The 21,574-nt window shown below is 41.6% G+C and overlaps 1 protein-coding gene across 1 annotated transcript in view; it reads left to right on the forward strand.

Moving 5' to 3' along the window:
* The window catches only part of BCKDHB (branched chain keto acid dehydrogenase E1 subunit beta), a 237,392-nt gene that overhangs the window by 207,956 nt on the left and 7,862 nt on the right, over positions 1 to 21,574 (forward strand). The window lies entirely within an intron of this gene.

Consider the following 21,574-nt stretch of genomic DNA (forward strand, 5'->3'; position numbering starts at 1 on the left):
CAAAAGGTGAACTTATCCTTTTAAGGGGGGATATGTACAAAATATATGAGAGGTCCATATAGTGAAATTGGTGTAGCTGTATTCACTTTAAGGTCATCACAGAGGACAAGGGGGACTCTTCATATACGGAAAAGTGATTTAAAGCAGAGTTTCACCCAAAAATGTAACTTCCGCCTTAAGTGATGGCGACCCCTGACATGTCACATTTGGCATGTCATTTGGGGGGGCAGGTACCCAGCTCCCACTTCCTCCCCGGGCTCCACGGTGCCGGAAGGAAGTTCACCCCCCCCTGCAATCTTCTGGGACACATCACAGATCCCAGAAGATTGCCCGACCATTCCCCGCACACAGCGCTGCTCTCGCACATGCAAAGCCACAGCCTGACTCCCACAGATAGAATGTCGGCGCCTTGGAGAGGAGGGGGAGAGGATCATGGCTTCATGAGCCCGCATTTCTGGACCGTGGGACAGGTGAGTGTCCAATTAAAAGTCAGCGGCTACACTTTTTTTAGCTGCTGACTTTTAAATGGGTTGAACTTCGATTTAACCTCCATATATGGAAAGTCTTCACAGTAGGAGCTGTGAAAATGTGGAACAGACTTCATCAAGAGCTGGTTCTGGCGAGATCCATAGATTGTTTGTTTTTACCACTTCAGCCCCGGAAGATTTGGCTGCTCAATGACCAGTCTATTTTTTGCGATACGGCACTGCCCCGCTTTAACTGACAATTGCACGGTCATACAAAGCTGTACCCAAACAAAATGTACGTCCTTTTTTCCCCACAAATCGCTTTCTTTTGGTGGTATTTAATCATCTCTGCAGTTTTTAGTTTTTGCGCTATAAACAAAAAAGGCGACAATTTTGAAAAAAACACAATATTTTGTTGTGTTTGCTATAATAGTTTAGTATTCTTATACATAATTTTGGTAATAAAAATCACAAAAAGCGTATATTGATTGGTTTGCGCAAAAGTTATAGCATCTACAAAATAGGGGATAGATTTATGTTTTTTTACACACATGTCCCTGTTCTGCCTCATGTGGCCGCGATCGTGCATGGCCGGCGGTCATCGCAACCACAAGCATCTGCGCCTGCTATCCCGCTTAAAGGAGCCGACGTACAGCTACAATGGCTCGAGGGATCCTGCCGCAGTATGACAGCAGCTGGTCGGCAAGTGGTTAAAGGTTCTTTCCTAAATGCACAAAATATAACTAAATGCTAATATTTATAGGCAAGCCTGGGTTTACAGTCGTGCGGTGCGGGACACCGCATGTGATGCAGATAGGAATCGCACCACATTCTTTTTCATATCACCTGATATTCTTTGCTGTGCGATTTGAACCCATTCATTTTGTATGGGCTCAATTTGCACCGCACCACACGAAAAAGGTGCAGGCATCTTTTTTTTTTTTTTTTGACAACCATGCAATCCGATTCTTGCAATCTGATAAACATTGACACTGGTGGCAGATCGCATGAAAGGAGTGCGATTTTTAATGCTAGAAATGCTCAGGATTCGATGCGTGTCCCACACCATATATATGTGAACATATGTTTTTTTTTTTTTTTTTTCTCTGCGAGTTGAACTGGATGTCTTTTTTAAACCAATTATGTAACTTGGAATCATCAATTTGTCAGATCGCAAACTCTCTGAACCAGAAATAGCAGTCCTCTCCAAAGGCCTTACATTTTGCCCAACCACCAATTGGATAATTCACAGTTATTCTCAGATATGGAGGAATTCTCCAGGAGACTGAGGCTCAAAGAATGTTTTCACAGAAATGAGAGCAAGCAATCCTGTGACAAAAAGAGCAGCAACAGCACACCTCCATAAGGATGTAACCCCAAATTGGACCCCTATATTCACAGCTTTAGACAGTCAGCCAGTTATATCCCTCAGATCCACCCAGCAAAAGAAAATCTTTTACAATCTTTCAACACTAGAGAAAAAAGCTATACATGATTTACACAATAAGCCATCACCATCAAACCAGCTAAAGGGGAAGCAGTTGTTTGATGGATACAAACTAATTCATACAGTAGGTGTTTGTGATATTGTGCTTTTAGCAGGACAGCGTCGCGCTGATACTCGGCGACAGGGTGCCGAGATCTCGCCGACATCTCACACTCACTGGAATAGTGACAGCACATCCCAGCAAGCGCGTCATAGAAGCGACGGGAGATCCGACTTGGATTCCCGCCAATTCTACACGTGTGCGGCGTTTGTTATGAATCCTGAGGGGGAAGTCCCCGCCGGATTTTAAATAAAAATCCGGCATGGGTCCCCCCCTCAGGAGCATACCGGGCCCTTAGGTCTGTTATGGGTTGTAAGGAGAGCCCCCCTACGCCGAAAAAAACGGCGTAGGGGGTCCCCCTACAATCCATACCAGACCCGTATCCAAAGCACGCTACCCGGCCAGCCAGGAAGGGAGTGGGGACGAGCGAGCGCCCCCCCCCCCCCTCCTGAGCCGTACCAGGCTGCATGCCCTCAACATGGGGGGGTTGGGTGCTCTGGGGCAGGGGGGCGCACTGCGGCCCCCCACCTCAGAGCACCCTGTCCCCATGTTGATGAGGACAGGGCCCCTTCCCGACAACCCTGGCCGTTGGTTGTCGGGGTATGCGGGCGGGAGGCTTATCGGAATCTGGGAGCCCCCTTTAATAAGGGGGCCCCCAGATACCGGCCCCCCCCACCCTAAGTGAATGAGTATGGGGTACATCGTACCCCTACCCATTCACCTGCAAGAAAAGTGGTAAAAACACAAATAAACCACACAGTGTATTAAAATATTTTATTTTTCTGCTCCGGAGGCCGCCCCCTGTCTTCTTTATTAGCTCTTTTACCAGGGGGGGCTTCTTCTTTGACGTCTTCGGGTGGGTGGGGGCCGCCGTCTGGTTCTCTTCCACCGCCGGGGGGGGTGGCTTTTAAAAAAGCCCCCACCCCCCCGGCGGGTTTCCTCCGGCGTCTTCGGCGGGGCTCTTCTTCCGCTATCCCGACGGGTCTTCTCCGCTATCCGGGGGGTCTCGCCGCTCTCCGCTGTTGACTCGTCGCACCCCGGTTCTTCGTCTCGCAGTCCGGTCCCTTCTTCCGTGCTGTACGTCTTCTTCCGCGCTGTGATGTCATGTTCTTCACTTCTCCTTCTCCCGATGTTGACTCGCCGGTCCTCCTCGCTGAAATGACGGATGCGCGCCTTGCATCGGACCTATATAGGCCTCACAGTCCCATCATGCTCTGTACCTACCCATGTGATACCTAAAGCCTAAAAGCCACCCCCCCCGGCGGTGGAAGAGAACCAGACGGCGGCCCCCACCCACCCGAAGACGTCAAAGAAGAAGCCCCCCCTGGTAAAAGAGCTAATAAAGAAGACAGGGGGCGGCCTCCGGAGCAGAAAAATAAAATATTTTAATACACTGTGTGGTTTATTTGTGTTTTTACCACTTTTCTTGCAGGTGAATGGGTAGGGGTACGATGTACCCCATACTCATTCACTTAGGGTGGGGGGGCCGGTATCTGGGGGCCCCCTTATTAAAGGGGGCTCCCAGATTCCGATAAGCCTCCCGCCCGCATACCCCGACAACCAACGGCCAGGGTTGTCGGGAAGGGGCCCTGTCCTCATCAACATGGGGACAGGGTGCTCTGAGGTGGGGGGCCGCAGTGCGCCCCCTGCCCCAGAGCACCCAACCCCCCCATGTTGAGGGCATGCAGCCTGGTACGGCTCAGGAGGGGTGGGGGCGCTCGCTCGTCCCCACTCCCTTCCTGGCTGGCCGGGTAGCGTGCTTTGGATACGGGTCTGGTATGGATTGTAGGGGGACCCCCTACGCCGTTTTTTTCGGCGTAGGGGGGCTCTCCTTACAACCCATAACAGACCTAAGGGCCCGGTATGCTCCTGAGGGGGGGACCCATGCCGGATTTTTATTTAAAATCCGGCGGGGACTTCCCCCTCAGGATTCATAACAAACGCCGCACGCGTGTAGAATTGGCGGGAATCCAAGTCGGATCTCCCGTCGCTTCTATGACGGCTCTGTCTCCATCGCGGCAAGCCAGCTCGGCGCTGGCTCCCGCGATGGGGCTCGTAGGTGCTCAATCTCGCCGAGAAAGAGAGCGAGATTGACACAAAATCGGGTTCACCTACTGTACAAGAGAGCTAGAGGCCATTGGCAAATGCTACTTAATATGAAAAACTGAATTTTGATTCGACCCAGCCTTTGAGTCTCCATGCACACATGACGCTCAAAGTCGCTCTGGATGTCTGATTACTGGCAGGAATAGCTGCTTTAAAAACGAGATGTTGTCAGAGTTTGCATTGGCTTCAATGTGCGTTTAGCCATGCTGGCTTTTAGACACGTTTCTCTGCATCTATTCAAAATCGATGGTTCCCTATGGGAATTTAAATATGTGGCACCAGAAGTCGGATCATGATAAAAACAATTGGCGTGGGATTCGCCCCCTCGGATGATACCAGATTCTTTGGTCTGGTATGGATTTTAAGGGAAACCCTTATCCAAGCAGTGCCCCCCCCCCCTCCTGGATCAAACCAGGCCCCATGCCCTCAACTTGAGGGGTGGGTGCTTTTGGGCAGGGGGCCTCTTCCAGACAATCCTAGCCGGTGGTCGTTGGTCTGCAAGCGGGGGCTTATCAGAATCTGGGGGCCCCCCATATCCCGGCCCCCCACCCTATGTGAATGAGTATGGGGGTACATTGTACCCCTACCCATTTACCTCAAATGGGGTCAAAAATACAGTACGGTGGAACCTTTATTACGAGCATAATCCGTTTCTGGAGAATGCTCGTAATCCAAAGCACTCGCATATCAAAGCTAGTTTCCCCATAGACATCAATGGAAACAAAAATTATTTGTTTCGCATTGACTTTTATTGCATGCAATATCGCATGTAGCCAAAGGTGGGGGGCGCCGAAGAGCCTTGGAAAGGCTCGGACAACTCGGCTGATCTCGGAAACACTCAGGAACTGAGTTTTTTCCGAGTGGCCCCACTCTGCTCCAGCGCCCCCACACCTCTGGCCGAATTCAGTACTGCACACCTCTATGACTTGAGTCCTGCTCGTTTTGCGAGACAACACTTGCGAGATTTCCCCCAAAAAATGCTCGTACTGCGAAACGCTCATTGACTGCGTTTACTCGTAATCCAAGGTTTCACTGTACACAGGTTTTTAAAGTATTTTAAGGCAGCTCCCGGCATCCCTACCGATTTCTTCTACCTCCTCTGGCTCGTCGCCCCCTCTCCTGCCAGGTCTCCTCCCTCTCCTGCCAGGTCTCCTCCCTCTCCTGCCAGGTCTCCTTCACTGTCTTTTTCCGATGTTGGCGCAATCTCCAGGTGTAATGCGGAGTCCGTTGTGTGCAATGACTTATATTGGCATGGGGCTGGGCCACCCACTTGCATCCAGAGGCCCCGCCCCTTGTGACATCATCTTCCCCAGATGGTGATGTCATAAGTAGGTGGGGCCTCCGGATGACGTCAGCGGATGGCCTTGCCCCATGCCAATATAAATTGACGCCTGGCGAGTATACAGCGTTAAGCTGCATTTAACGGCTTTTACCAGCATCTGGCGTTTTCAGGACTGCTCTTGAATGGGATTTTAAGGTGTCCAGACATCAGCTAATAAACTCCCCTGCTGATAAACGTCCAAAAACGTCCATGTGTGCATTGACACACAAAATAAAGTAGAGAGGAATTTATGGCCTGTTAAAAAAAAAACAAAAAAAACAGTTTTATGAGCTTCAGCGTGCATGGAACCTTACTCTAAGGTCTTACTATAAGGTCTCATTAAACACTACCAACTCGCCTACATCTAGAACTTACCAGTGTGATTCTGGATAATCCTGAACTTGGGTATGTCTACTTGCTGTCCAAGATTTACAAGCCCAGAAATCCAGGGAGACTAGTAATAACAGTAGAAATCTGTAATTTCCCTTAAGATACAACTGATTTTCTGAAGAAGTTTAACAAAATACAGCAATTACCATCAAACACACTTCTAGTCAATATGGATGTAGAATCTCTGTACAGTAACATCCCAAGGATGGGATTGCTTTGTCACAGATTTTTATCAGCCTCCCCAAACCACAAATACAGCATGGAAGATGTTACATCACCCATTGAATTCATTCTTACACACAACTTCTTTACTTTCAATAATTACATTTATCTTCAGTCTGAGTACTGCTATGGGAAGTCAAATGGTACCCCAATGTGCAAACTTATTTATGGCTGACCTGGAGGACAAAGTCCTTGACGGCATACAACAAAAGCCATACAGATACTAGTCAATTGATCGTTTCATCCTATGGACTGAAGGTGAAGAAAATTGAAAATAAAATGTACTCATTGATCAACATTTTTCACTCATTAATCACTTCCCGACTGGCTCACGTACATTTACGGCGGCAGGTTGGCTCCCCTGCGCGAATCGCCATACCTGTACGTGGGCTCCTTTAAGAGCTATAGCAGGCGTGCACTGCACGGCAGGGGACCCAATGCGTGTAGCTGGCGGACACGATGTCCGCCGTCCATCCACGATCGTGGGCACGAGAGCCAGACTGTGGATGTGGAACAGTAATCTGTGCATTTTTATAGCACTGATCGCTGTATATATGAGATGTGTCCGATCTGTCCGCTGCATTGTCGCAGTCCTGCTAAAAATCGCCGCCATCACTAGTAAAAAAATAAATAATAAAAATGTCATAAATCTTTCCCCTATTTTGTAGACGCTATAACTTTTGCGCAAACCAATCAATATACACTTATTGCAGGTTTTTTTTTTACCAAAAATATGTAAAAGGATGCATATCGGCCTAAACAGATTTTTTTTTTTTTTTAATTGTGGGATATTTATTATAGCAAAAAGTTAAAAATATTGTCTTTTTTTTTTCTTCAAAATTTTCGCTTTTTTTTTTGTTTGTTTATAGCGCAAAAAATAAAGAAACCACAGAGGTGACCAAATACCACCAAAAGAAAGCTCTATTTGTGGTGAAAAAAGGACATCAATTTTGTTTGGGTACAGTGCCGCATGACCGCGCAATTGTCGGTTAAAGCAACCCAGTGCCGTATCTCAAAAAATGAGGGGGCAAATCCTTCCAGGCTGATGTGGTTAATTAAACTAAAAATGGACGTTTTAAGCATCCGTGTCAATTTCCTAGACACCACAGTATACATCAGGGATGACACACTGCACACAGGAAACTCACTGACAAATGCAACTATCTCCACAGTTTTAGCTTCCACCCACAACACACCAAACTGGCCATCATACACGGCCAGGCCAAGATATCACGGAATATGCTCTGACCCAGAAGACAGAAATAAACATCTCAGAAAACTAGCAGACCTCTTTCATAAGAAGGGTTTCAAGGACAAAATCATCAATACAAGCATTGCTATAAATACCGTATTTATCGGCGTATAACACGCACAGGTGTATAACACGCACCCTAACTTTAAGAGGGGAGTTTTTCAGGAAAAAAATTTCTACGGCCTCCTGCGTATAACACGCAGGCACAGTTTACCCTCTATTTTCAGGGTAAAAAAGTGAGTGTTATACGCCAATAAATACAGTCTATAAAACTTTAAGGCCGGGTTCACACCTATGCAAATTGAGTGCGGCTTAAACCGCATCCAATTTGCATAACATTATAAAACACATTGATTTTAATGAGGCTGGTTCACATATGTGCGATGCATTCGCACTGCGCATTGCCCAGAAAAACGTGTGCGTTTTCTAGGCATTGCGGTGCAGCTCAGATGCAAATTCAGGCCCATTATCTTCTATGGGCACGCATCTGATTCGCAAATATGTTCATTTTTTCATCAGGTTTTCTCTCATTCTCCACAATACACTTCCCCCCTCCCCCTCTCCTCTCCCAGGTCTCCAAATTCGGAGCTAAAATGCAGAGATAACAGAGCTGGAATTCGCACTGCACAAGTGTGAATCCAGCCTAAGTGTTCTTAAACCAACCATAAATCTTTAATTTTTGTTGGTTAAACCTTAAGGTAGATATAAAAAACTCAATAACTAAAATCTCATATAAGCGTTGACATGTTTAATGTATATTTAAGGTTGGGTTCACACATATGCGATGTGGGAACCAGTGTCATTCCTGTGCGGGGTTTCCGCATCACATGTCTTGCAGACAGTTCACACTGCCCTCTGTGAACTTCTGCGGTTGTCAATACTAAGTTAATGCCCCCCACAGATCGATTCGCAGATCGCAGTGCAAACTGTAAAATGGTGCATGAATCGGATCACCCAAGTGATCCGATTCCAGTGCGGACCAAAAAAGGGTCATGCACTATTGTGGTGTGAATGCGATGCAAATTCAGATATACAATCTGTATGGCTGAATTTGCATCGCACAGACATCGCATGTGATCTGTTTAGCAATGCGGTGCGAATCATATGCAATGTCTGTCTAACATCGCAATAGTGTTTACCCAGCCAAAATGTTGTTCAAGAATTCCTATAAATATGCAGCTTTCATTAAATTAATACTTTGTAATAAAATGTCCTTGTGCTCCGTGTTATGGTAAGCTGTAGTGTCTGTAAGGACATTTCGCCAATAATTGCCCATGTTTTTACTCTGCCATTGGACACTACCAGGCCAACACATATTTCAGAAGCATGATTCACCATTCAGGAAGCCAGTCCAAAATAATCATGGTCAGCTGACACAGGTGTCCATGTAGACGGGAATAACTGAGACTGTAGAAAATCAACAGTACGGAAATTGAAAAAATTGAAAGCTGTAAAAACTGTATTCTTTAAAAGAAAAGCGGTATTGTTTGATGCACCATGCTCAGAGCTTCTGTTTTGGTGCTGTGGTTTTTTATTTTTGTTTAATTTCTTGGGTTGATGTACCTGGGCGGAACAGGAACTTTTACCAGGTTATCCTACTTAATTTAATCTTAATTTTAGATTCTAAAATTTGAGCCATCAACTGTAAGCTCCCATAAAAGGAGAAAATGTCAGACTATGGCAACATTGGAGAAATCCAAAAGGAATATAAGAAAAGGATTTTGCATGCAACGGTCCAAAGGCAGCCAGCCTGGTGTTCAGAACATTGGACATTATAATGAGAAAACTTCATGCTTTTGTTGGAAAGCTGGAATGATTGAATCTAGAAGTATTTGAAGATTGGCTGCTGCTAAAATACAGCCAAACCTTCATTGCTCAGTATTGACACAGAATAATACTAGCTATCTGCAAGCCTAAGTTAATTAAATCTTGGAAGGCCCTTTGGGTAGCTAGCACTGCCTGGTGTAGTGTTTAGAAGAGATTCATGTGTGTCACACACAGATGAAAAATGCACATAGAGATATATCACATTAACTTTCAAGTCATTTTCCATAGTTTTTATTTCTGCAGAAACATAAAAAGCAAAGTTTCAATGCAATAATCTAGGCAATGCTGTGCTGTTAAATTTCTTTCTCTGCTATTGATATTTTTCATGTCATCTACACTTATTGTTTTAAAACAAATTTCTCTTCAGAATTTACCATGCAACACACTGAATAAACTAGCAACATATGTATATACATATAATATATATATATATATATATATATATATATATATATTACATACACTGTATTTATTGGCGTATAACACTCACTTTTTTACCCTGAAAATAGAGGGTAAACTGTGCCTGCGTGTTATATGCAGGGGGCTGTGGAATGTTTTTTTTCCCCTGAAACTTCCCTCTTAAAGTTAGGGTGTGTGTTATACGCCTGTGCGTGTTATACGCCAATAAATACGGTGTGTGTGTGTGTATGTGTGTAATATATATATATATATATATATATATATATATGTGTGTGTGTATATATATATATATATATATATATATATATATATATATATATATATGTGTGTGTGTGTGTGTGTGTGTGTGTGTGTGTGTGTGTGTGTATATATATATATATATATATATATATATATATATATATATATATAATATGATGTATATAAATCAAAATATAGTTTTCCTAATGTTGGCACAGGTATACCATAAGAAGTGTTTTATGGTCATTTAACATTTTAGGCTAGGTTTACACTGCTGCGAATTCAAAATCGCGGTAAAATCGCGATTTTGCTGTGGTTTTGCCGTGTTTTCGGCCGCGATTTAAGAGACATCTGTGCCAATGTCAATGTAAATCGCGGCCCGAAATCGCAAAAAGTAGTACAGGAACTACTTTTTGAAATGGGTGCAGCGCCGCATATGCGGTGTCGCACCGATTAGGACGGTGCCATTGCCGGCAAATGCCGCCGATTTGACATGTGAAATCGCATCTCAAATCGTACCAAATCGTACCCAGTGTGAACCTGGGCTTAAGAGGGTTTCCTTTAAAAATGTGCTGTTGAAGCCGGCTTACACCATTTTATTAGGATGAAAGGCAGTCTTGAACTGGAAGATGCCGACTCCTCCTCCCCTCCCCCTCCCCTTCCCCACCTTCCTCCTCCCTTTTCTTCTATTTTCTTTTCTCTTTTCTTTTCTTGCTTTCCTTTTTAGTCTTCTCTTTTGACTCTAGCACATATTATTAGTTCTGTTCTATTTTTTGCTATGTGGCCTCTACTTAGAGTTAATTAAATTAAATCGATCACATTTTTTTCCCCTTATCTGTTGTCTGCGGGCTTGGTATTTTGACCTGGTTCCCAGACAACGATGTATTTGTTTCTTGGTTTTCTCTCCAAGCCATGACTATATAAATAACATAGATATTGCCGCCCCAGTCTCGGCTGCAGTAGGTTCCCAGAGGGGCAGTCGGGACTCGGATGGCCTTAATTTCATGTTTGGCTAGAACTTACCAGGTATTATCCATATATGTGCCTACTTAACATTTATTTCTATGTACCTTTCTTCTCCAAACACTGCTACGGTAATTTGAACGTAATTCATAACATTTATAACAAACATTTTTTTTTTTCCTTTTTTCTATCGGGTAAACCTATGTTGGGTTTAAGACTCGGCTGTTGACGTTGTTATGTTTGTTAAATTTGAAAATAAAAATATATTGAACTCCAAATCAAACAGTCGTCTTTTCTAACCTGAACTAGAAAAGCAGGTGTAATTTAATATATATATTTTTCTTGTCCTGTACCGACTTTCAGCACCTCTGTTACATGTTTAATAGGCAGTTGGTCTGCCGTTTGATGCACATTACTTTTACCGTACATATGTCCTTGCCTGGTTCCTCTTTACGTTTAAACAACATTTTTAATTTTTTTTGTTGTTTTTTTGCCTTCTGATTTTATCTTGTTATCCAGTTTAGTCACTACAGGAAATAGTGGGGGAAATGTATTAAAACTGGTGCACACAGAATCTGGTGCAGCTGTGCATGGTAATGAACCAGCTTCTCACTTCAGCTTTTTCAATTAGGCTTTGATTGGTTATTATGTATAGCTGCACCAGATTCAGGTTTAGTAAATTTCCCCCACTATAACCAATTAAAGCCTAATTGAAAAAGCTAAAGTGTGAAGCTGGTTCGTTACCATGCATAGCTGCACCAAATTCTGTGTGTACACCAGTTTTAGTAAATCCCCCAGTGAGTGGAGTTTGCAACTCATGCTTTGTTTTCTTTTTTTTAACAAACCTATAAAAGCTATAAAATTAACATACTTAAACCCAAGCAGGATTGTGGTTTGCATTTTATTTCCAAATGCCATATATTTTAATTAAACTGTGTTTTTGGATTAAACAATTGCGCGTACATTTCTAGGTTTGGATCATGCATACATTGCACGGTTTTTGGCTTATAAGATAACATGCCAAAAAAAAAATCACCTATACCATTGTGTAAGTGTGCAAGAACGTACTTTTAGTTAGTTTAGGTCTGTCCTTATGGGCCATGCAAGATAAATTGGTGGTCTTCTGTGTAATTGTACACGTTTTCACTATACTGTGCATGTTATTACCATCAGTATTCTGCAACCTGCAATTCTTTCCAGTTGCTATGGAAGTAATGGCACAATGAGCCACCTGCTGACAGCTGTATGCATAGTACACAAACAAAAATATGCATTGGGACTATTTTAATAGTGTTAGAAGATTGCCATAAAGGATGCTTCCGATGAATATTCTGTACATGTTTACACTCTGCAATTATGCCTACATTAGAAAAAAATTTGGCCAGAAGATGGTTTGTTCTATATTGATTTATGTATTCTGGTTTCCACATGGTTGTCTTTTTGTTTGGTTGCATTTTAAACATTTTCTACTATAGCTATCCAACTCAAGGGATGAATTACTTTTTCTTCAAGCATATTTTTTTTTTTTTTCCTAAGCCTTTCCTTTATTTTTCAATATGTAGTATAAAAAACAGAGACCCTATGCTTCCTGTGAACATTATTCATTATATTACACTTATTTGTTACAGTTTAAATTCTTTATAGTTTCTGGGCATACTGTGCTTTTTTTTTCAGAGGTATGATTCATAAAATGCTCTTTAAAATTAAGCTAAGAGTGTGTCATTTGTCTGTTGTACAATATTAAATCCAGATGGATACTGACAAAAGAATATTGTTCCCCTCAAATTGTAGTTTTAAAATATTTTTCCTTCTTGTGAAAAGATTAGGTGTCACAATATGTTGTGATGTACAAAATAAAGATTTCCTAAACTAAAGTTATAGAACATTTTAAGCTGCTGATTGATAAAACTACTGTTCTCCAAATTGTGATTCCTACATATATTCGCAAACACTTTTAAAATTTAGCTACCTGTGTAAATGTACAAGTGTAAGTTATTGCATTATCTTATGTAATATGCTTATTACAAACTATTTTAGAAATATGCATTTTCATCATATGTAGGTTTTCTTGATTGTTGAAAATGCTTTCCACAACCTTTCTGCTTCCTTTTTTCCTGATAAAAACCTAAAAATATATTCCGTATGTAAAAAAAAAAAAAAAAAATTTTTTATTTTGCTGCGATGTTAGTGGATATGAACACTAAAATATGTAAAAGTCATTTAAATGCAAAAGAAATGCAATTCAAATGACCCATGTACATTTTTAAATGCTTTACGTGTGCTCACATTATACATGTAACTATAGTACTCTTCTCGCATGTGACGATTTTATTTAATTGATCTGCTTATTCAGAATCTTTACTATGGTTTTTAAACAAAATGGATAGATATAGATACTGCTGTATCTTAGAATTCCTAGCCGAATATTGCAACTTTTTTATTTCATCTATAATTTAGTTTTTATCAGGACTTCTTCATGTAGCATAATTTGTGTGGTTTTTTTTTGTTTGTTTTTTATATATATATTATCAGCTTTTAATATTGAGATGAAACTGAATTGTGTCTAGTTTCTATGCATTTAAAACATACTCACCTTTGGTGTTTCTCATATCCTGTTTTTGTGTATCCCCCCCTCCCCCAGAATGTACATGATATATACATAATTGTGCAACACAAGCAACTATAGTTTAGAATTCGCTTGAAACCGTTACGATTCAGGGCCCTTTCACACGTGCGGACCGTATGTCCGCATTTTCATCCGTCCGTTGCGGATGAAAACGGGACATACATGGGTCCCTATGTGATTACGGGTGTCAGCGGATGACCATCCTATTTTTCTTCCGTCTATCGGATCGGATGAACACGGACATACGGTCCGTGTTCGTCCGATCCCCCATAGGGAGGAGGAAAGACAGGGCGGTCCCTGCACAGCTGCCAGCTCAGCAGGGATTTTACGGAGGATCCCCGCTGAGCTGTACGGACACACGGAGGCGGATCATTACCGATCCGCCCCGTGTGAAAGGGCCCTTAGGGGTGAAAGGTTGAAATTGTTATATAATTATGTACTATAATTATGTGCTAGTTTCTAAACTCCTTTAGCCCTGGTTCACACTGGTGCATTTTGAAATGTTATTTCCAAAGGCGGCATTTGCACCGTCCTAATCGGTGCGACGCCATATCTGTATCGATTTCAAAAAGTAGTTTCTGTATTACGTTTTGCGATTTCGCCATGCAAGTTACATTAGAAACCTGCACAGATGTCTCTGTAATCGCGGCCGAAATCGGGACCGACAAGCGGGAGTGAAATTGTGCGAGTTCAGCAGAAATCGTACGGCTTCACTCCCACAGCCCAGTGTGAACCTGGGCTTGCATAGATAAATGGTGTTATATCTGTAGTGGGGAAGTTGAAGACTGTATAATGCACTGGGGCAAGAAATGATTTGGATGGTTGATTGTTGTGCAGCATTTCTGAACAGGTCCACAGTTTTATCAATAATGGCAAATAAAAAAAAATACAGGTTATACATAAGTAGTATATCAGTGGAGCTATGATGAGCCTTTTAAATGTTGTAGAAACCCCAGATTATTCTGCCACTGTACATAGTCTTACCTAGATATACAATTTGTAAATAAATTAAACTAATCATTCTTTGTTGTAACCCACTCAACTGTAGTTAGGCTATGGGACATTTGGATATTTGGATATTTTTCACAAACCGTAAGTGAGCCTAAACACAAGCCCTCACTGACCTCTGTAGTTCCAGGCACTATGGAGCAATTCATCCTCAAAATGTTTAGCAGAGGAACTCTTTCTGCTCTGCCCTCTTAGCACTGACTTGGAAGCCTACCAGCCTTCTACTCTAAACAACCTTCTCTTGTGAGATTTAATTGTGAATTGCTGCAAAGTCTCTACCACTACAGGGGTCATTGAGGGGTTGTTTTAAAGCTTGTTTATTGCATATTAAGAATATGTAAATGATTGAATGTCCATATTCTGGCTACTTCACTTTCAAAATAATTTGTTAATGTGTTTTTTTTTTTTTGCTTAGAAATTAATGTTTTCCTGAATAAATCGGGACCGACATTTATGATCTGCCTAGCAGGTGGTTAATAATGTATGAACATGTAGTGCTGGGCTATAGTGTATTTACAAACACTAAACAGAAAGCAGGCCCATGAGAATAAATCCTGATCATGGACCCTCACTATGGTCTGCATCTTTTTTTCTTTTATATCTGTTTTTCCACCAGTAGTTTTTTTTTTTCCATAAAGGCCCAATTAGCTATAGTGTGCCCTTGATGCAGCTTCTTGCAAACCTTGTTAACTGCTACCTGGTTTTCTCTGCAGGAATGTCTATTTGCATAAAAGGCTATCTTCTTCTTCTTTTTTTTTTTTTTTTAAACAACATGTTACATCTGTATTTAGGGTGTACCATTTTGCTAAGCACAGCCCTCCCTCTGTAACCAGTGGTGGGGATTCCACTTCCCCACAGCCATTGTCTCTTTTAAAACCAGTGGGGCTCTGCTACGGCATCATTCATTCACAGAGATCTGAGAATGGATAAATTGTAAGTCCCGTCTGCCACCACGGTAGATGGATTTGTAGTTCTCAAAGGAATAATTAGCCTGCAGCTCAGTAACTGAAAGCCCATAGCACCCACGCCCTTGCATAGCACCCACGATCCACTGATTGTGGGCACAATACTTTGCAGGTTTCTGTGTTAAAAAATAAATACAAAAAGGTTACCTACAAAAACACAATGATTTATTTCTTGTTTTTCTTAAAGGTGAACTTCGCCTTTAATCACTATTAATATAACCAGCATCCTTGTCTGCTTTTTATCTTCTATTTATTGCTGTTGGCTAGCAATATCCTTGACTAAATACATGAATTGCATTACTTCACAGTCCACCTTTCTACTTATGTTATTGAGGCAGGTCATTTTTGTAATTGGCCCTATAGAAGTGAATGGCTGTAATTAAGCAAACTGCAATCATGTGTGGGGAAACATAAGGGCAATTGTATCTGACTAAAAATTACCGTTGCAAATTACCCTAGTATTTCAGAATCTAGGTTAAAACCACAGTATTCGGTTTCTGGCAGTTCATGCACCAGATTCTTACCAGTCTATGGTCACTTCATTAAAGGGGTTGTAAAGGATTTTTTTTCCCCCTAAATAGCTTCCTTTACCTTAGTGCAGTCCTCCTTCACATACCTCATCCTTCGATTTTGCTTTTAAATGTCCTGATTTCTTCTGAGAAATGCTCACTTCCTGTTCTTCTGTCTGTAACTCAACACCATAATGCGAGGCTTTCTCCCTGGTGTGGAGAAAGCCCCTTGATGGGGGAGGGGGCGAGCAGGCAAGTCAGGACGCTCTTCTTTGCAGATAGAGAAATGAGCTGTGTGTTAGTGGGCGTCCCGACACTAATGCTCGCCCCCTCCCCCCTCAAGAGGCTTTCTCCACACCTGGAAGAAAGCCTTGCATTACGGTGTTGAGTTACAGACAGAACAACAGGAAGTGAGCATTTCTCAGAAGAAATAAGGACATTTAAAAGCAAAATCGAAGGATGAGGTAAGTGAAGGTGGACTGCACTAAGGTAAAGGAATCTATTTCTGGGGGGGAAATTCCTTTTCCTTTTAAGTATGAAAATGTAGTTTTTCTGATGAATCTTGTTTTTTAGTCACCAAATATATTTATCAAAACTTTTTGATGTGTATTCATGTCAATGATTACTGTTCTTTTGAAGATTGTTCTAATGCATATAAAATAACTTTCTGGGATAGAGCTGACTCTAGTATTTGTTTATAACTGCTTAATGTAGTCTGCTGCACCTGTTATCCAACATTTTGGCCCAGGCTTGGTTGCTTAGCATGAAATCTGTCTGTTTCTCATTACGTGAAAGAAAGATTGACAGAGGTTGATTGTTGTTAACTACATAGAGCTTTACTGGCAGAAATTTAAGAAGCTAGAAAAGTTGGATTACAGCTTGCTTCATATTTTTATTTTATTTTTTTCCTCTGAAGCATGCTCAAAGCATACATAATCCAATCGTCACAACTACACACATTAATCAAAACCTTTGTGTTTGTACAAAAGCAGAACAAGAAATGTTTCCATTAGGATGTTCTTGTATTAAAGATCATACATTTTATAACATTTCCATCCTATCAATATTGGGTTAGATGCCAACACGAGTCCAAACTGTAATTAAAAAAGTTGTACTCTGCATTCCTTCACATTCGACATCTTATGGCAGAAAGTGAAGGGTTTTTGCACAGAAACAGATCAGTTGGTCAAATTGTCACTGGTTATACAGTTTGCAGCAGTTTTTCCTTTTTTTTTTTTTTTTTTTTTATTCTGTGAAGGTGGGGAGATGCTACACATAAATATCTATGTATGAGTTTGCTCAAGCATATACTCGACACTGAGCTATAATTTAGCCTTTTCAGTTAGAATATGTGTACAAAATGTTACCTTGCTATGGGAAATGACATAAGCAAATGTATTACAAAACGGCAGAAGTGATGTGCTTCACTGGCCTGCACATCTAACCCGTGCAGTAATAATATAACTTGGCATCTGTTATTAGAAGGCTTACAAGTTATTGAATTTTTTTTTTAAACTTAATTTCCTTCTAGAAGTGTTTTTTTATATTTATACCGACCTTCTATAAAGAATATTTATAATTATATCTACACATATTTAATTACTACAAGGTGAGGGAGAAGTTTTTATATCCCAAAAGCTATCTCAGATTTAGTATATCACTGTATCTGCATACTTTCGCTTTCCATCTGAATACATTAATTATTTTATCTTACTATATGCAGTCTTGCTTTTAATCTGCTAGTTCTCTACTTTTGCTCACCACTTTCTAAATTTTTCCAAAAACTTTTTTTTATCCCAGCCATACCATATTTTCAGAAACAGGGAGCAGTGGGCATACACTAGAACAAAAATAGGCAGAGGCAACTAAACTCAACCAGGATTAGAAACACACTAAAAACATGAGGCCGGATTCACAGAGAAATATGTTGCGCTGCGGCGGCGTAACGTATCCCATTTACGTTACACCGCCGCAAGTTTACAGCGTACGTGCCTGATTCACAAAGCACTTACCTGTAAACTTGCGGCGTTGTAACGTAAATCCGCTCGGCGCAAGCCCGCCTAATTCAAATGGGGCGGGCACCATTTAAATTAGGCGCGTTCCCGCGCTGAACGTACTGCGCATGCTCCGTCCGTAAAATTACCCGACGTGCATTGTGCTAAATGACGTCGCAAGGACGTCATTGGTTTCGACGTTAACGTAAATGGCGTCCAGCGCCATTCACGGACGACTTACGCAAACGACGTGATTTTTCAAATTTCGACGCGGGAACGACGGCCATACTTAACATTGGCTAGTCCACCTAGAGGGCAGCCTTAGTTTTACGCAGCGTATCTCGACGTAAAGTTAGAGCGATGGGTAAAGCGGACGTTTGTGAATCGGCGTAACTAGTCATTTGCATATTCTACGCCGACCGCAATGGAATCGCCACCTAGTGGCCGGCCTAGAATTGCAGCCTAAGATCCGACGGTGTAAGTCAATTACACCTGTCGGATCTTAGGGCTATCTATGCGTAACTGATTCTATGAATCAGCCGCATAGATACGACAATCGTATCTCAGAGATACGACGGCGTATCAGGAGATACGCCCTCGTATCTCTTCTGTGAATCTGGCCCATGGAGAGGAACTAGGCTGAAATGCCATCAAAGAAGGTGATAAGTTTAAAATCTTCTATCTGGCCTCATTTGTAATGACGTCAGCTGAGTTTGTGGCCAAGTTGCTGACTTTTTACGTTGTTTCTGGACTTGCCCCATAGTTCAGAAATTCTGGGTGGACAAGTGCTCCTTCATCTCTTCCACATTGGATCTGCCGAATATTGGTAACCCCAAAAATTGCCTTCTGGGCAACTTTGGTGATCTGTCAATCCCTTTCCATGCTAAGCAACTGCTTTGCATCCTCCTACTTTTATGCGAAAAAGTCCCCTCTACTGTCATAGAAGGGATCACTATCCCCAACAAGATCCCTCTGGCTGAAATTGGTCAATGACTCCCTACCTCTGTATAAACTCACCTTTCGGGCTTTGGAAACCTGGGGCAAGTGGATAGCTAGTCCTTTAACACTAACCCCTGTATCAGTGTGATCAGCTGGGACCCTCTATACTTGTGCTGGATATATACACAAGCAGGGTTTGTCTTGTTTCCATCCATACTTTGAGGCTGCTGTTGTTCCTTATCCCTCTGGGATATTTCCATTAAGGAGGAAGAGGAAAAATATTGTGATATTTGATGCCCCTTTTTTCTATTTGTCATTGGAATATTTTTCATGATATATGCTTGCACTTTTGCACATTGACACACAATTTGTTTACTGCATTTGCACTATACAGTAAATATCTCCTAAACGGTGCATGTTTAGGAGATCTTTACAGTACCTCTTTGTAAGTCTCATTCTAGGCTTGCCTATAGGTACAAATACTGCATGGAGGTTTACAACCTCTTCAAGTGTTGATGGTATTTAGTGCCCCTGAATAAGCGTACTGCTAATTGTTAGCTTGCAGAAGTATAAACTCTAGATTAATATAAACCAGTTTGTCCAACATATGTGAGCAGTGTAAATTCCATTAGAATGCTTTCTCCATGCACATGGTAAAATGACAAATTAATAAGCAATTTGGAAGGCAGATTGGGCTGAAATACAATGTTTATATGCCTTTTGGTGCCATGTATTTAATCCAGAAACTGTTGAACAGATGACTTGTTTATTAACACATTTGAAAATATATTGAACCCTTATGAAAGCAACTCCCCGCATGCATTTTAAATTCTTAATTTTTTTTCTGCAAGCCCTCATTTTTGTCATCTGTCAGATGCTTGGCCAACTATCCTACTAGAATATGGTAACGATAGGGTCACAAGTTCATACCACATGCGATCCTTAAATCCAACCATATGTTAACTTAAATGTAAAGACATTTTAGTTTCAGCAGTCAAACTTTAAGTCTTTCATGTGTGTAAAGAACATACCGACGAGAATGATATCCAAATATAAAACTGTATTTGGTTGGTTAAAACACGTACAGCAGTAGATGCATATACTATAATTAAGGTTTACCTCTGTCCATTGAAAATAAATGCCATTTCCTCCAACTCCACCTGCCTTTTGCCAATTGCACCCTTTTTATAAAAAAAAATAAGAAAGATAACTGAGGCCAATTCTTCACTCTTGTGGGGTAGGGGTGGGCTTCGTGGAGTGCTCACATCTGTGTGGACACCGTCTATAGGCAGTTTGCCAATAACTGGATTTAAAGAGTCATTTTCGTTTTAAAGGAACAGCACTGTGAAGTCATGAGGGAGCTATGACAAGACTGGTCAGGAGAACAGCAGAGAGCACTGAAAATGGTCATATGAATGCAGATTCTGCTAAATTATAGGATGTAAAAAAGCATCTTTTTGATTAGCTGGTTGGTGGGAGGGCTGGGAGATGGGTTTGGAGGAGATTTCAGAATTCCTGCCCCCTCTTTTATAGTCTTTCCGTTACATTTTCCATGATGCCAAATAAATGTAATATAAAAAAGGGGAAGTGAGACCCCAGTGTAATGTCAATGTACTCTCTAAATCCGATAAGTGAACCTGGGATTGTTTTGCTGGAGTCTGCGCTAAAGTGTCCTGGTATCTTTTTGTAATTGAAGTATCTGTTTAGATGGCCTTACTTTATTGGCACCCTCATTCATTTTCATGCAAACAAATAATGAATCAGTTTTATCCTTAGGGAAATGATCACATACACTATCTGTTTCAAGCTCTAGCTTCCTTCAAAATCAAAGGCAGTGTCCCAGTGACTGTTGCAGTTGGGCCAGAGCTGTTCTGTAATATGGATTTGTAGTTCTCAAAGGAATAATTAGCCTGCAGCTCAGTAACTGAAAGCCCATAGCACCAAAGCCCTTGCATAGCATCCACGCCCTTGTATAGCACCCACGATCCACTGATTGTGGGCACAATACTTTGCAGGTTTCTGTGTAAAAAATAAATAAAAATAAATTACCTGCAAAAACACAATGATTTATTTCTTGTTTTTCTTTAAAGGTGAACTTGGCCTTTAATCACTATTAATATAACCAGCATCCTTGTCTGCTTTTTATCTTCTATTTATTGCTGTTGGCTAACAATATCCTTGACTAAATACACAAATTGCATTACTTCACAGTCCACCTTTCTACTTGTTGTTGAGGCAGGTCATTTTTGTAATTGGCCCTATAGAAGTGAATGGCTGTAATTAAGCAAACTGCAATCATGTGTGGGGAAACATAAGGGCAATTTTATCTGACTAAAAATTGCCGTTGCAAATTACCCTAGTATTTCAGAATCTAGGTTAAAACCACAGTATTCAGTTTCTGGCAGTTCATGCACCAGATTCTTACCAGTCTATGGTCACTTCATTAAAGGGGTTGTAAAGGAATTTTCCCCCTAAATGGCTTCCTTTACCATAGTGCAGTCCTCCTTCACTTACCTCATCCTTCCATTTTGCTTTTAAATGTCCTTATTTCTTCTGAGAAATGCTCACTTCCTGTTCTTCTGTCTGTAACAACACCGTAATGCAAGGCTTTCTCCCTGGTGTGGAGAAAGCCTCTTGAGGGGGGAGGGGGCAAGCAGGCAAGTCAGGGCGCTCTCTTCTTTGCAGAGAAAGGAGCTATGTGTTAGTGGGCGTCCTGACACTCCTGCTCGCCCCCTCCCCCCTCAAGAGGCTTTCTCCACACCTGGAAGAAAGCCTTAC

This window comes from Rana temporaria, chromosome 4 (assembly GCF_905171775.1).
Source record: "Rana temporaria chromosome 4, aRanTem1.1, whole genome shotgun sequence".
Classification (NCBI taxonomy): Eukaryota; Metazoa; Chordata; class Amphibia; order Anura; family Ranidae; genus Rana; species Rana temporaria.